This window comes from Ambystoma mexicanum, chromosome 2p (genome assembly GCF_040938575.1).
Source record: "Ambystoma mexicanum isolate Mex_15411 chromosome 2p, UKY_AmexF1_1, whole genome shotgun sequence".
In the NCBI taxonomy this organism is placed as follows: domain Eukaryota; kingdom Metazoa; phylum Chordata; class Amphibia; order Caudata; family Ambystomatidae; genus Ambystoma; species Ambystoma mexicanum.
In genome coordinates, this window is record NC_090923.1 from 447,638,597 (window position 1) to 447,655,603 (window position 17,007).

At 42.8% G+C, this 17,007-nt stretch overlaps 1 protein-coding gene across 6 annotated transcripts in view; it reads right to left on the bottom strand.

Moving 5' to 3' along the window:
• Positions 1-17,007, bottom strand: part of UBA3 (ubiquitin like modifier activating enzyme 3) — a 1,318,404-nt gene that overhangs the window by 1,142,400 nt on the left and 158,997 nt on the right. The gene's annotated exons all lie outside the window — the stretch shown is intronic.

The window sequence follows — 17,007 nt, forward strand, 5'->3', positions numbered from 1 at the left end:
TGTTAAAAGTTATCAGCCCAAATGCTGGCTACCCACACTCTGTGCAGTGCTCCGCAGCTCTCGAGCTAGGTCCACGCTCTAAACAATAAAATAAATGAAGAGGTGCGCGTGGGTGTGAATGAACCAGCCCGAAGTCCAACTGAGTAAGCACAAAGCACTATCCAGATTCCCTAAAGAACACGAACATCAGCTAGCATAAGGACAGATAAAATATCCCAGAAGGAGTTTAGAGAGCCATTGTTTTAGGGAGAACATCCGTAGTCAAAGACAAGTGTTAAGACAGAAGGGGTTACCACTCAGTAGCACTTACTGGGAGTTAGATACGTCTGGGTTAGGGAGGTAATACCAGGGAAGAGTATTAAATAAAAACCTGAGAACAGTCATTGAGACTCAGAGAGACTAACTGGTCAGTCTACAGATTTTGAGAATTGTATAGAGTGTAATGTGGATGCATACAGGGCTTCAATGTGTGCTTGGCAATCTCAGACCTAAAGTATCAAAGTAAAGTAATACATAGCCATCTATTGTGAGAAATTAAGGCCCAATCTCCCTATGCAGAACGCATCTAAAAAAATAAATTAAAAAAATAAAAATTAAAAATAAAAGTAGGATGTCCAGGGTCAGGTCCCACTATAGTGCTCCATCTAATGGTATGCAGATGGTCCAACGAGAAAAACAGTTTACCCTTCTGTGATTAACAATTTAAATGCTATTGGTACTAGAATGCCGGTGCAACCACATTTCTATGTTCAAATTACACAGGTGAACACATACAGATCCTTCCATCTGCCCGTTGTGTCAACACTGGGGAGGTTACCATTACCTCTACCCACTAGGCTCAACTATTACTTCTGTCCACAGCATATCTGGTTCTTGCCTAATTCTATCACCACCCTAATGCTTATCCGTCTCACTTTATTTTATATTGTTCTAGATCCACAGCGCAAATTAATCTTATGACCAGATCCTCCAAATTTCCCCAATGCATTTCAGGAACACTTTGGGATACAACTGTGCACATTGTCCACTGGCACATCTTAATTTATTAACGGTACCTAATCCTTCTTACCTGGAAGCTCCAGCGCCAATGTGTCCCGATAATCCTACCTTCTTCTCTGCAGCATCTTTCCAGGAATTCCCCACTAAATTACGCTTTTCTTCCACATACTGAAATATGTGATTAGATGCTCCTGAGACAGTTTTGGGACAATATTTGTCTTCTTGGGTGTAACAAAAAAATCTCACATTTCCTTGAACAAAGCCCATAACCAAGTGCAAGGTAATGTGGACTCCAACATGGTCAATTTCTTCGCACTTATCCACAAATCTAAGATAATCATCCGCTATGCTGATGATTCCAATTTAAGGATTGCATTACTTACTGCTCATTAATGTGCTCTTCACTCATATAGTTCACTTTCCCCGGCTTAACTTTGGGCAGTGCCCATTCAAATTGCACAAGGCATTGATGCGGGACATTGCCCAGCATTCGCCCAATGAACCATGACAGCACAACAAAAACAAAATGGGGTTTGATCCCTTAGATGCAATACTTGCACTGGTGCTTGTTAAGATGGATTTCTAGAATATAGCCTGATGTGCACATTTTAGGACTCCACCCTAGTTATAATGGCCAGGTAGCTCACACTTTCAATCTCCACCTACCACAGCAGCTCACTGCTTAACCATTTCCCAGGCTTGAGACAAACTATCAACCAGGTGAGACTCCGACCCTGTGCGAAATGCTAGTCGAGACCATCTTGGAGCTGAAATGCTACAAGTTGCAGAGCAGAAGGCATCAGTGTATGTGTACACTCTTGGAGGTTTTTTGTTTCGGTAATAGACCGGATAATTTAATCTGTTCTCCAATCTTTGGCAACCTAAGGGAGGATGCACTGTGGTCAATTTCAAGGGGAGAAGTTCTGTTAAACGCCAGTTTGTTTTAAACAAAATATCACTTTTCAGAGAAATTTTTGATTGAAGTTAGGATTCTGTGCATCTGTAATGCAGCAAAAATATTACATGCTTCAGTTCGAAGGACAAAACAAGCCATTATTATTTTACATCAGTTTTGGCCCTAGCACAAGAAAATCTGAGCTAACAAACGCAGCCGAGTCCCTTGCTTGGGTGTTAGACAGTCCATTTCGTGCTCAATACCTGTACCAAATTGGGCACATCGTTTTGCATCATGCTAAAACTAAATGCGGATGGAACATTTGTTAAAGGATTATAAAAAGCAATATGAGTTTTTACTAAAAAAAATATAACTTTATTCAACCAGGTTGTTTTTCTCTGCTATGCAAGGTATACGCCTCCTTTAATTAATCTGGAAACGCCTAACATTCGGCTTCCCTTAGAACAAAGGAGGGGCCTCACAATATGGAATAATTGAAGGTTCAATTTAAAGGGGAGCAGTCACTAACTTTACACTGATTTCTGCAATTAAAACCCCTGGTAGGGTTAAATAATCCCTGCTCTCTCAACTTCTCTCCCAGTGTTCCTATCTAGATCTGATGAATATCACTTTTAAAAGTTACCTTGGTGTCAATGAAGTGCTCCTTCGTGCAAAAAGTTTGTCAACTGCACCACAGAATAGCCGGCTGATGTGCATTTTTACATCATCATCTCATGTAAATGGTCAAGTATAACTGTTTCATTCAGGGATGCCTAGAGGACAGATTTGAGGCACAAATCCCAAAACACGAATAGATGCGTCTACGGTTCCCATGACGACTTTTGGCCACAATCTTTGAAAGCTTCTTGGAATTTAAGAGCCACTTGCCAACAGCTGTACATTGCAAAGCGTTTTTATGAATTGTTTTTAGAGTGGGTCTGTCTGTACTCTGATTAGTCATCAGAAATAAGTGAAACCTCTGCCTCATACTCTAAGACATGGGACTGATCCATCCACTGGTAATGAGTGTCAGCCAGCACACAAATTGATAGTGCTAAGATTTGGCAAACTACAACTGCTGGCTACAGATGAAGACCTGTCTATAGCATGTCTTGAGAGTCCTGAACCAGTTAACCAAGGTATTGATCCGCAAATGACAAATGTAGAGGTGCACACCACCCATCAAGTCTAGTTCAGGTAATTAAATCGGGTGGTATTTTTCCTTCCGATGGCCAGTGGCTTCATTGTACAATGCCCCTCCCTAATCACAGATCTGTTGCTGTGGTGAGAAGGAATAGGTTTCCTTCCAGTCTCTCGGAATCAAAAATATGTGGAACGTATTGAATTGCTGCAAGAATGAGAACTAGTGGCCTACAGCTGGAGGTTACATTGTGGACACCTGTACAAGTGGCTGCTCGAGGGAACTTTACTCTGCAAGAAAGACTTCACGTGAAGGTAAATATGCCCAATTGTATCAATCTCTACAGCATGAAAATTAGAGCTCTCTCCCAATCGACATGCTAGGATCCTACTCCGATTTAAAATGCTAGTAGCAACTACTTAATATATTCCTATTTTTAAAACCATTTATTATATTTATTGTTTAGATCATGTCCTCTTCACACCCAGTTCGCTGTTGCACTGCTTGTTTTGGACATTCCCCCTCACCTCTAGCATTGTGAAAGGCTTGAGCTCGGCCAAACGACCTCAGACCGCCTACCCTTAAAATTATTTGTTAATAACCGAGTTTGGATGCTCTGGTATTCGCAATCTTGTGCTCCTGCTTTTCACACACTGCTACCGGCAGCTTCCTCACACTGAAGTACAACCGGTCCCATTTACATGGAAGCAGTGTACCTTGGTAGCTGTACCAATAATAAAAGAAGATCAAGAGCCCCCAAAAGAAGCTCAATCTGTGCTTACACCCTCTGTCTTAGAGGTCTATGCTAGGCGAGTGGTAAAGAAGGCATTTGAAAGGCATTGCCACAAGACAGATCACCTTTGGGTGCAATCAGGCAACTACCCTCCAAACAACGCTTTAAAAAACAGATAGGTCAGATCTGTTTTGTAAAACAAGGAGAAAAATGAACAATGACCATTAACAGTTACCAAAGCAGGTATGTGGCCCAAGAAAAAAGAAAACCGCTTTTCAGACCAAAACTAAGTTTGTAGTGAAACTATTTGGTGAACGACAGATTATTTTTTGTAGGTGATTTTGCAGATATTTCAAGTAATAGAGCTTCTACCTGGTATAAAATATCAAAATCACATCTGGGAGCAATAAATAATCCATAAGTAGCGAGATGGGTGCAGGGGATGCAAAGCTTTGAAGTTAGCAATGTTAATTTACTAGAGAAGGTTCTTCAAGGATCATGACAGATCGAAATGGGGATTTGTGGACCAGGAGAAAAAAGCAGCTCCGGGGTATCAGACATAACCAGTTAGGCAGGAGCTACCCCTGGGAAACAGTGTGCAGCAAATGTAACTTTGCACAAGATGCAAACTAACTTTTTGTCTATTTCATGTTCTCCAATTTGCTATAAAATGCCCAAAATGTGTTTTTATCAGCGTGTATATACAATCCAAAACTAAATAAAACCGCATAGCTGGGTTTGTTTGGCACCACCTGCCCCGGGAGTCAAAAGTAGCCCTGGTAACTGTTGGTTTCAAGCTAACCAGGCCCTCTTTGGCTATAACCAACGGCTAAATAGCTCTCAGCTCCAGGCAATTTCGAACCCTGTCATGGCATTATTCCAGTGTAAATGTGGCATTAACATACCAGACAGCATGCTTCCCAAGCAGAAGACCTAAATGTGCAGATTCACTGAAGATTAAGCTTAATATAAAGCCATGGGTAAGGCGCAAATGCAGCAATGTCAAGCAACATTTGTCCCTCCAACCAGCAAATCGATGCTTGTCCTGGGCGCTGCGCCCTTCTCCCCAGTCCCATCATCCTACTTACTCCCATGTAGCCCTCAGCACACAGGGCGCATCTCACCTGACTGGTAGAAAAAGCAGACTAATCCCAGTTTCAACTCAGAGTTTAGGTAGGTCAACATAATGTTCATCCCACCACAATTACTATGTCTAGCCCCAACCCACAACCATGCACAAACACCTTAACTGTACCAAACAACCACACTCAACCTCATTCACACAACTCATCACCACCACCTCTTAACCATCTAAAGAATTATGCAACATCATGTTCGTTAACTAATACTCCGATTTTGATGCAGACATTGCTAATCCCACAACCGTGATGCTCTCCATCATAAAGATCTGGCTCTCCCCCTCTGCCACAAATTCTGAACTTTCTCATTCCCTCAAGATACAGCATAGAACTCAGCATCTCAAGAAAGACCGGGATTCAAGTTACGGTCATTCACACAATCTTTTGGACCTGCCTCATCCAGAACACTTATTAACCTCACCTGCCATTACTACTCTCACACATGCCGACATTCACCAGCCATCTAATGTACAGACCACTAAAGACAAACAAGGAATTCCGAAATTGCATAAGCGACCACATCACAACATTAGCCACCATTGGGATACTCAATTTGCCTTTTTTTAATTACGACTATGCTCACACCAGATGACCTGTCAAAGTATTGGTCCAAAAGGCACCTTCTCTTTATCTGAAAGAATGATCAAAAAATGATAATGTTGACCCAAAAAAGAAAAAAAAAAAAAGCACGCTCCAACATACTCCTCATCTAGGTGAAAGGTGCATTAGAGGTCTATCCACGAAGATAGCTGCTTTAAGAGAGCACAGACAAAGGAATACAGCAATCTGGCTGCAGTTATTCTCCCGTATTGCACCTGAAGCGGAATAGTACTTCCTTTGGTGAATGTTAAAGATCTTTTATAGGCCGCAAATCTGTGGGCCTCAGTGCGCAGCATGTAGGAGGAGAAACATGAAGTCTAGAAAACCAAAAAGGAGACAGGAAGAAGCAAGGAGCTTAGTCATTGGAATTAAAGAGATACATTTTTAGAGATCTCTTAAATGAGGAAAGTTCAGGGCAAAGAGGAAGATCAGTGGGCGTGTTCCACATGCAAGGTGCAATGGAATCAAAGCAGGTGCTGCAAAATCGAGCCAGTCTATACCAAGGAGGCTCCAGTCTATTAGAATTGTTATATCAGAGAGGATGAGAGATTACAGGATTGCCTAATGCTTTTCTTCAGATAAGGAGGTGCTCTGTCACTGCAACACTTTTAAGTAAGGAGGAGAATTGTATAGGTGACACAATGTTTAGCTGGAAGCCAATGCAGGGATCTACAAACCTCAGTGATAGCATTCCTACTTGCCAGACCACAAACAGCTCAAACAGCATTATTCTGAGCCATCTGTAACGAGGCCAGGTTGGACGCAGAAGTGCCTGCCAATAGACTATTTCCATAGTCCACTTTAGAGTTGACCAGAGCAACAGTGAGGTTAGCAGTATTAGTTGTAGAGAGGAAGGGATGATTTGCCTAATGAGGCGAGTAGCGTAGTAACAGGATCTCTTCACCTGGTGGTCCAGCCCACACACTGGCTTCCTTAATTTTGCAACCATTCCGCCTCTGCAACATCAGTGGGCAGAACACATACTGGAGGCTTGGACGCCATTACATAGGCTGGAAAGCCTGGCCTGCAACTACATACCTGCAATGCAGTCGTGCTGAGTCCTCATTGGCAGTACACAGTTGAAGCATGGTAGGAGTGCCCATGGCCCATCTATGGATTCCTTGCCCCAGCTGGGGTGAGCAACTACTCTTGCCATCGAGCCTGTACCCTGGGGTACTCCTTACCCAGGGTCTCTCTGTGATGGGACCTTAGAGTGCAGCGTGAGCAACGTGTACATGCCAGAGGGTGAACGAGGAGGTTCAAGACCTTTATAGCAGCAAGTCTGTAGGAGGTCATTATAAACCGTGCTCAGGTACAAAATTGAAACTGCAATCCATGCCACACTACACCTATATGCAAGTGCACCCCCGTTTGGGTAACCAACAGTGATACTTTAACTTCAATGCAAGTAGGATATCATTGCTAGCTTGCAGCTGGAACTCTCTGTGCTTCTGAAGCACTGATAAGTGGTGGCAGGGAGGTCTACTGTAAGTGAATGCTCTTCTGAGGTGGGTGCCATTAGTGTCGAAGCCTGCAGTTTGGAACTCCAACATTATTTTCATTAACCCATAGTTGCATCAAGTCTATGGTACTGCATTCATTATCAACTCATATTGTGGAGCAATAACCCAGTTCTGTTTGTTAATTGGAAACACTGGTTCAATTGGTGAAGCAACTTGCTTTTCAAACAAAGGGTGCTTACCTGCTGGCTTAGTGTGCTCCAGCACTGCCCTTCGATGTCTCCGGCCCTGAGCTAGTTGAGACAGAGCATGACTCTTCCACCTTTCAAATAACAATCTGCCCATCCGGTGTCAGTGGAGATGTCAAAGGGACCAAAAAACAGGCCCAGCTGTACTTTGCTTAAAATAGGTCCTCAGTTTCCTCTACTACTCCTGGGCCTGGGACCACTGCAAGCTCTGCAGAGTCTGTAGCTTTTACCCCTGTGATGGACACTCTAGTCATACTGGGCCAGGTAAAGGGTGGATTTGATGGTTCTGAAAATGGAAGACCTGGAACAGAAGGGCGGGGGGGCAGGTGGTGAGCAAGTCTACCCTTGATTACACTTTTATTGATCAAGACATGTTGGGGAAATGTTTACGTTTGCAAATTGTAGGTGGAGTGATCAAAGCACGTTAGAAGATTTTGATATAAAAAGAAATACCAACAGGTGGCCCCTGTAATCTGAGAACAAATGTAAGAGGAAATAGAATAGGGTGGTCTTCTAAGAATATCCAATGAGTAAAGAAGTATGTAGCAATGGTTTTGAAGTGTACCGATCAGTCTTGGAAAATTGAGGTCTTCAGCATGCATGAGTTAGATGGGATCTTGAATAAGTTCCAATGTGATGTGTTAAGTAAAAGACCAAGGAACACAAAAAAAACACTTCAAATTTTAGGCATGTATTTCATAAGGAACTAGCTAGGGAAAAAAAAAAAAAGAGTCAGATGAGAAGTGATATACGCTTGATCAAAGGAATGAAGGGGTATTCTGGGATTAGGGTCATTAAAAATGTAAAAAAACAAAAACTGAGCTATAAAAATGACTACAAAAGCCGTAAGGCGAGTCTCGTACAGAACAATGCCGAAGCCATGCTTGGTGTCTTAAGGACTCTAGGGTCTTTAGGCAGTTGGTAGATTCACTTGACACTACTTTGTCTCTTAACCAAGTGTCTGAACCGCAATGGTCTACATTTCTTGGTAATCTGTATGGTAACATCACTAGTGCTTTGTTGGGATTGCCTGGTTTTGAGATTCCGGTTTAAATCAGGAGTGGAGATTGCCTATAGAGTTGGGAGCTATTATGTCCCTAATCAAGTCATGTAGTAATTCGAGAGCTACAGGCTCTAATGGCCTGACGAATTGCATCTTTAAAGCTGATCCATGTACTTTGGGGAAGATTCTGCTTTATGTTTTTCGGGCATAGTGAGTGCCAGTGTGTTTCCACTTTCATTAGCCATTAGTCCCCATCTATAAACGTGGTCCTAGAAACGAACCAAAACATTATCGACCAATTTCATTGATCGATGGGTAAGTTGTTTTCCTCATTAGTTCTTTTCCATCTTGAACAATGGATGATGTCTACGTTGTGCAAATTACAAACTGGTTTTAGAAAAGGACACTCAACGTCTCTGAACAGTACAATTTTCTGTGTATTCCAAGATCAAGTCTGGGAAAAATCTGAGGCGACCATTTTTATGGCTTCATAGACCTATCTAATGCCTTCGATAGTGTGGCTTGAAATAGACTGTGGGCTAAATTATTAGATTGGGGGATGCCTTGGTGGCTCCTAAAACGACTGATCAGCCTGCACACAAATTATGCCATCAAAGTCAGATTGAATAAAGAGTGTAGTGGGGCCGTTGTTGACTAGAGCGCATGTGCACCCCTGCCTTTCTCAGAGGAAACGGAATTATAAAATCAGAATGGACACATTTGAAACTGCACGTTAAATCCTCCTGGAAATGCAGCTGGCACAAATAATAGTTTGTTTTGCTACTTTAAGTAGGGGACAGATAAGGCATTAGCTTGCACAATTAGTGTGTTTTTAAATGGGATAGACTAGGTGACAGGGATGTGTGTACCCATGATAGTGGCTTACTACACAAGTGGGGCAGCATGGCTATAGGTAGGGTGATGTTGCAGCTTACCCCATAGGTAGTGGTATCATGTGCCAGGCATGCACCATGACTCGGTAGATAGCAAAATAAATGCAGAGCAAATGTGCCCTGCAGAGGAACATAACATGACAAGTTGCTGCCATTTTTGCACCAGCAGAGTAGAGAATTGAGCTCTACAGCTTTAAGGAAAAAGACCAGTTAAGCACGCTTGAACAAATACATTTAATTCAGGGAAAATGCTGTAGTCAGCTAGATGGTAGCTGCCTCAAAGGAATGTCAAAAACCAAGGCTTTTTAGGGAAGTGTTACATGGCGGAACAAGATACTATTGTGCGCATTCAGCAGACCATTTCAAATTTTTGGGACATACTGAACATCCCAGGAAGTCACAAATAGTTGGCAGATTAATGCCTCTGCGATTGGCTAGGCGCGACAGAGGATCGCAAATGCGACTAAAAAGACAACCAATTGTCGCGATGAAATCTTAACAGGGTGGAGTAGCATGACTCTCAAAATAGTTATTCATAAATGTGTCAAGAACAGGATGGCGCCATCATTGTTGCGAGAACAAGTCATTGAGACTCAGTGACGTCATGCAAGGGGAGATGAGATAGGCTGTTTAATTTAATTAAACTACAAAGGCGATATGCTTGTCCTCACTCTCTCCTCCCATCTACATAAAGCATGTCATCATGCAGCCAGTTCATGGAAAGTAATTTGGGCCTACCAATAATATTAAAGTATGAGGAGTAGCACATTTTGTTTATGGGTGGGATCTTAGATAAGGGTGACAAATAGTTGGGGACATATAGGATTATATATGCAGCTTAGTAGAGGGAGCCAATGTCCAGGAGCAATAGGTCTTCATAACTGAGACATCATATTTCCTATAGAACATGTTATTTCCTGTTGAGCTGTGGAGAATTCTGGAGTGAGCTTGGCTTTTAATCTCGCTTTTCCCCCAGTCAATATTGCAATAAAATGGTTACCTTGCATTTGGCATACCACAACCACTCTGATCTTTTTTGACAAATACCAGTTAGAGGGCTATTTGGCTTTGTCCTCTGTTTCAAGAGCTATCTTTCAAGCAGAATTGAGGTCCACTCCGGCCTGGGGCAAGGGTGCGTTTTGGCCCCCTGCCTCTTCAATTTATACATGTCAGATATCGGGGAACACTTAGATAAGTTGTACCAACAAAAGCAGGGAGCCACAAAGTCCCATGGATCTTGTATAGCAAGCATTTCCTCCTATTTGACATTACTCAGATTGGAATACAAAGGCTCATAAATGGGTTTGCGGAATATGCAACCTTGAATGAGTTAATGAGCAACCACTCAAAGACTAAAATCCGGCAGTTGGCTAGAGGGAGGAAACATAGAAAACTGGTGTGGTCATTGAGCGATATTAGGCTTGGGTGTTCAGACAACCATATTTGGGATTTCATATATTTGCTCAGCCATCCCACAGGAAAATATAGGAAGGATTAAAACTGAAAGCCGTAGCTCTGCCTATACAACTTGCGACGCTGGATCGCAGGCATGGCAGATTTTGAATAAAACCAGCTATTCAATTTTATAAAGGTAAGATCATCCCTAAACTTGTGTATGGTGCAGAATGCTTAAGAGAGACACTTATTGGAGGTCTTGACACTATTGAGGCAGTGGTATGCAGGTGATACCTGAATGTCCCAAATGTGATCCCAATGGTGACCATCTTTTATGAGTTGGGTTTGATCTCATTTAGAGCCCGTGTCTATTGGAAAAACCCCTCTGTATATCAAATTAATATTAATAAACAAGCCTTAATTTGCTGTATGAAGTTCTGGGGACTCAAATGTTATTGAATATGTCCTTGGGCAAGGAAAGAAGTTTTGGTACAACTTGCAAATGATTGTGATCAGATTTTTGGGGATCTTGCATTGGATAGGACTACCTTGTTGGAGAACCGGGACAAAGTTAAAAACGCTCTTTTTGACAAAGAATAACTGGAGCGATTTCATGACTATCCTTTGTTGAAACATCTTTCGAAGGAACAGAAGTGGGACGATTTCATATATTTTATTTCAGTTTCCATATAAATATTTTCATAATCTGCTCCTAAAATTAAGATGGAAGTTGCTGTTACCCAAGAAAGTGCTTTTGATATGGTCAATTGAATTGGATAATTCTGTTTGCCGGTTTTGTGGACTTCCCTATTTTTATTGGAATGTGCAGCTTTAAGTGCCCAAAGGCCGACCTATATGAGGAAGCTGTGTAGTTCTTTTAATGTGTTTCAGGTTTACTCTTTGTGGCAACAATGTGTTTGTATCTATAATACTTCAGATGGGTTGGAAACGGCATAGGTTTATGAAGTTTTTTAAATTTAGATGAGTCGCATACTGCGCTGCCTTTAGTTTTGCACTGTATTTGGGGATTGTTTTATATATGTGGAATTGTCTTGTTTGAATATCTAATTCTTTTAACTTTAGGATGTAGTCAACAAATGTATAATTTTAGATTGTGTGAAGAACATTGTTGAATTTCTGAGTATTTTGCGATGTTACGGTTTGAATAAACAAAACATTAAAAACCTATATTTTAAGGCTGAACCACTTCAAGCACGGGTTGCGAAACAAAGTGGCAAGATCTCAGAACTAAAGAATAAAGTGGGCATTTTAGAGGAGGTGGTGTCTGCGATGCAAGTTAATTTGGAGAAGCTTGTTCCGAAAATAAAGAGTACAGGCAAAGAATGAGGACTTTGAGGCAAGATTGCTTTACAACAAATTACACATTCTTGCACTGCGTAATCCACCTGCCTATCAAATTGAGTCATTGACCAAATCCCGGTTGAAAACTGCTCTTCAGGATGCCCCATCCTTAACTGCCAGGCCAGCGATTTGGCTCTCTCCGTATGGCAAGCGAGTTTGGGGAGTTGTGGTAAAACTCGGAAAGATGGAGCTCCTTGAAGTCCCTTATCACATCGGACCATTTGGGACCATCATAACCTTACAGACGCTAAATTAGGATTGCCTTAAATGCGTATGACTGTTACCTTTAAAGCTGCGTGTGATCTATAGGGAATAGATACTTATTTTGTGGCACCGGATGATAAGATGGCATTCCTTGACAGACTTCATCTGGTGGTGTCCCTGTGTAAGCTAGGGAGGCCCAATCCTCTTCCGGCAGGTGATTATCAATATCTGCATTCTTCTTAAATATAGGATTGCATTTGTTCAAGTGTGATGGTACATCATGCTCTTTCGCCATTACATATGCTCAATGTGCTATGGATTACCTCTATGTGTGTATGTGCTACTGCTTCTTTTTGGTGCGAGTCACCCTCATTTCCCACTGGCCTACTTTCATAATCCAGGAAAGGTTAGGATATTCTACCCCCCCCTTTCTTGTCCACATTATACATAGAACAGGCACCAGATGGTTGGGTCAACTCCGATCTCTACTACACTATTGTGATCATTCCCAAATAGGAATTGGCATGTCTACTGCATACCAAGTTCACCAATGGTCCATTTAAGAGCCATGGTTTACCTGCTTTGACTGGGGAAGTGGTTAAGTGCATATAAAGTGAGGATTGTTGCTGGCAAGAACTTATGTTGATTGTGGGTTGTTCCGACTCTGGTTGCCCGTCATAACTAGCTGAACCTCTGCACTCTGTTGAGCATTACATATTTCCTGTCTCTTCCAAATATGCATGCCAAAAACATCTTGATTGCTATCCCACACCAGATTTGTTCAAGGTTTCAAGTAAAAGCATGTATATTTTGTGCATGCCGATTTAATTTTCAATTCAACATATTTGAGACCACACGGAGCAGCTCATCCTTTCTTTTTACATCTTTGATAACATTGTTCTGGTTTCTCTGGCTGTGTGGAAAGTTTCACTGGCATCCCCATCAGTGGCTTCTCGTTTTACTATGCAGTTGGCAAGGCACCGTTTAGGACTGGGTTGTTTAGATCAGGCTGCGAGATTGCAGCATGTGGGAGGATTATTACAGTGTTGGAGCTTTACTGGTGAAAGAAAATTCTTAACTGGTTCCAACAACTGTTTGGGGTGTTTTGCAGAGTGTTCAGAAGAACAGGCCCTGATCAGCCAATTGTTCAGGATCCCCCTCTCCTGAGACTCGCTGCCACCACCGCCATCAACTTGGTGAAAACCCTCAGGGTGAGGGTCAGCCCGAATGGCAGAACTCAAAACTGATAATGAGAAGCGCCAGCTACGAACCATGGGTACTTCTGTGCTTATGGTGGATAGGTACATGAAAGTAAGCATCCTGAAGGTCTAGTGACCTAATCCAATCCTGAAGCTGGAAGGCCTGAAGGATCTGAGACAGGGTAACCATTTTGAACTCGTCCTTCCTGAGGAACTTGTTTAAGTATCTCAAGTCCAAAATGGGTCTCAATCCTACAACCTTTTTGGCAGGGGGCAAAGTAGGAGGGGGAATCAAAAAGTAAGGGGAGTACCACCCCTTGTTCCTCTCCATCACAAGTACTGCTTCTATAGCATCTTTCTCTAACAGATTGGACATCTCCTGCAAGAGGAAACTACCTGGAATTTTGCGCGAGTGGCTCCCCCGTGGATGATCCAGAGGCCTTGTTAAAAAGGGGCAACAGTAACCCTGGGCTACAGTTTGCACAGCCGAAGCATCGGAAGTAATGCTCGGACATTCTTCCAGATGCCGAGTGAGCCTGCCTCTCACTGGAGTCTTGTGGAGAGAGGCTCTGAGGCGGCTGATGTTAAAGAAGCCGATGCTTGGGCGGACTTCGTACCTCCTCTTCGTCCACGAGGGAATGCTCTCCGACTACCTTGCCAGCCAGCCCTCACGGAAGTCCAAATGAGGGATAATCGCGAAATAACTTACCCTTCCAAACCTGTGCTGTGGGGTGCGATGGTTGCAGCTACCTGATAGCAACACTAAGTGACTTGGCTGCAGGTTTTGAGGTCTGTAATTTCTCAAGGCCCTCATCAGTCTAGCTGCAAAACAATTGACTGCCATAAAAACAATATCAATGACAATGAAGAAAGGAAGGCTTTGGAGCATCCCTTGTATGGACGAAGGATGGGTTGGGATGAACCCAGGGCCTGTATCCAGTGACGCCACTACAGAAAGACAGGGCTATATAAACTCCTGCCTCGGACAACTTTGGCAGGAAAGGAACTGAAGAAAGACCGGAGAAGACCGTTCAGGCAGCAGAGTCCTTTGCCATCATCCTCATTTTTGTAAGATTAAACTTGTTTTTCTTACAAGATAGACTTTTGGCCTTATTTCCCTAAAGGGGTGCATTTATTCTGGTGTGTGCTCAAAGGGTGTAGCTGGTCTACACCCAACCTAGGTATTCAGTAACCTTATTCATAAGCTGTTGGTTAAACGCCTCAGCATACTCAGACGGATCTACTTTCCCAAATTCTATTTCGGGAGACATGTCAATGTCACTTGCACTCTAAAGATTTTTGTATAGAATAGATCCTTTATTCTCGACTGACAGATATTAAGGACTCAGGAACATTAGCTGTTGCACACTCCAGACCAAAAAGTCTGAGTGTCTTGATCTGAAGGTTCATGTTCCACGGGGAAAAAAAAATAAACACGAGGAAAGGAAATTAACAAAAATTCCTATTTTGGAAGAGGCTTGAAAGACTTGTATTTCCTCTCAAGGGTGTCAAAGGTTGCGACACTTTCAACGTTGATGGAAATGGCCTCGAATGGATCAACCCCAAAGGAGTCAGAGGATCAAGGACTAGGCCTCTCCTCAAGCCGAGGCCACTCGGTGGGTCAGCAGCTTTTCGCCCCAGGTTGGAAGCACACAAGCGTTTGCCTTTTTAGCCTCCTTTTCGGCCTTAATAGGCTTGACAGGTTTGTGGCCTTTCATCTTATTTTTCGAGGGGGTCAAGCCACCTTCTCGAAACTATTTATCATCAGAAGCCTAAAGGCCTCAGAATCAGCTTTCGCAGCTCGCTTACCTGGGCAGGCTACTCTTCATTCAGACAAGGAGTCTGAAGACTAGGACAGAGACCTGAGATGTCATTGCTTTGATTGTTTTGGACGAAGAATGGCGAGCATCGCTTGTGAACGTTTTTGGCGGCGACTCACACCCCCGACCAAGCCTCCCCGGCTCCCTACCCCCCGATTCGTCCGACCAACTTCTTTTGGAAAGTGCCGCGGGAGGGGATTGTTGAGTGGGCCTACCCGCAGCAAGCATCCCCTTTTGTTCCTTGAGCGCCTTCCCGGTTATTGACTCACAGGATCCACAGTCAGTAGTCCTATGGTCAGTGCCAGTCTTTGGGGTAGAGGATGTAGACATTTTTAATAATCCCTCGAAAATTTGTCAGAAAACATACCGTTTCAAATCTGAAGCGAAAGCTTTAGCTGACAAACAAAATTGAAGTAACGAGCGCAGGGTGTGCTATATCTACTGTGGATGGAGTCAACCATGGACAACGAGTCAACGGCAACGACGCATGATGCCCTCGACCGTAAAAATGTTTTAGAAGCAGCCGACGCTAGAATGGAGATAAGATGAGGAATATGTGGGATGAAACAATCCATTCAAAAAAAGCCATTTATCTTAAGGTCACCAATGCAGCCAGTTTAGACTTTAGCATACAGAGGGAGAAACAATCAATATATGAACACTGGGAGATGAGAACGCCTGGGTTAGATAGGAGGAGCTTTCACGCAAAAGAGAGGAGGACAGCCCTATGGCCCTTTGCAAGTTCAATAAAAACCCTTGAACGGTCCATGAGCATTGGAGTGTTTCTTGGGCCATCTCGGACATAGCCATGGATTAGTCCAGAATTGGCAAATCTGAAGGGAGTTGAAATATGGAATACTTTGGATAATAATACAAACTTTAAGAACACAGTTAATATTAAAAACCCATATGAAAAGAAACCACAAAACAAATTGCAGGGCAAGTCCCACCAAACATATCTACCATACGGCCAGACAAAAGAACACACCTCACGACTCTTACGGAGGTGTTCCCTTCCTTCTTTGAGGGAATGGCTTTGAAATCCAGGTCCACCAAGCAAATCAAGACAAATCTACTGACCTCTACACTAACACCAAGTTTTGAAAGTGTCCTTTATCGCCCTCTTACCAGTCACCACACAAAGTATGAACCATGTGGAAGGAAGATTTAAAGCATCCCTTCCTACCACCCGAAACCTGCATGACATCCTTCGCTCATTATTACCCTAATCCACCTCACCCCCATTTGGCCGGTCTGATCAACAAATCCTTCCTGTATGGATATATTACCAGTTCATGAATCAGACGATTATCACCCAATGGTTAAAACACATTATCGAACTCAACTATCAGGATAAGAACTGTGCCAATCTAGCATTCCTTTCAACTGTAACATTATACAGAGCGAGATGCCATGTCAAAACCAAGAATACACGTTTCGCAAATCTAACTTCCACATAAGATGCATACTTCTCATTTGCCCATTATTTACCAACTCGTACACTTTAAATGTCATCTAGATGTGCCCCAATGTTTATTTGTAGACTGCTCCAAATGCACAGAATTAAATCCACAACAGTTGGCATGGGGAGCCTAAAGCAGCTCCCGAAAGCTTTTGGTGTCAAGGAAACCAGACTTTTCTAGCAGGAGCCTCAATTTCCAAGCCCGATGTATCCTTCCACAAATGCCAGAACACCTCACAAATGCTTTCCGTACCAATGTTTTAATTTGCCTCACATTGTCAGAGTGCTTCCAATCAAGACGATTTATACATTCAAACATTTGGAAGCCACCAAAGTCTCCACATTCCAACTTTCCTGGACACATTGCAGATGTAGATTCCACTCGGAAATCGAAGACACATTGCTAATACCTGGCCAGATCGGGTCTCTAATTCTCTCATCACTCTTCTAAACA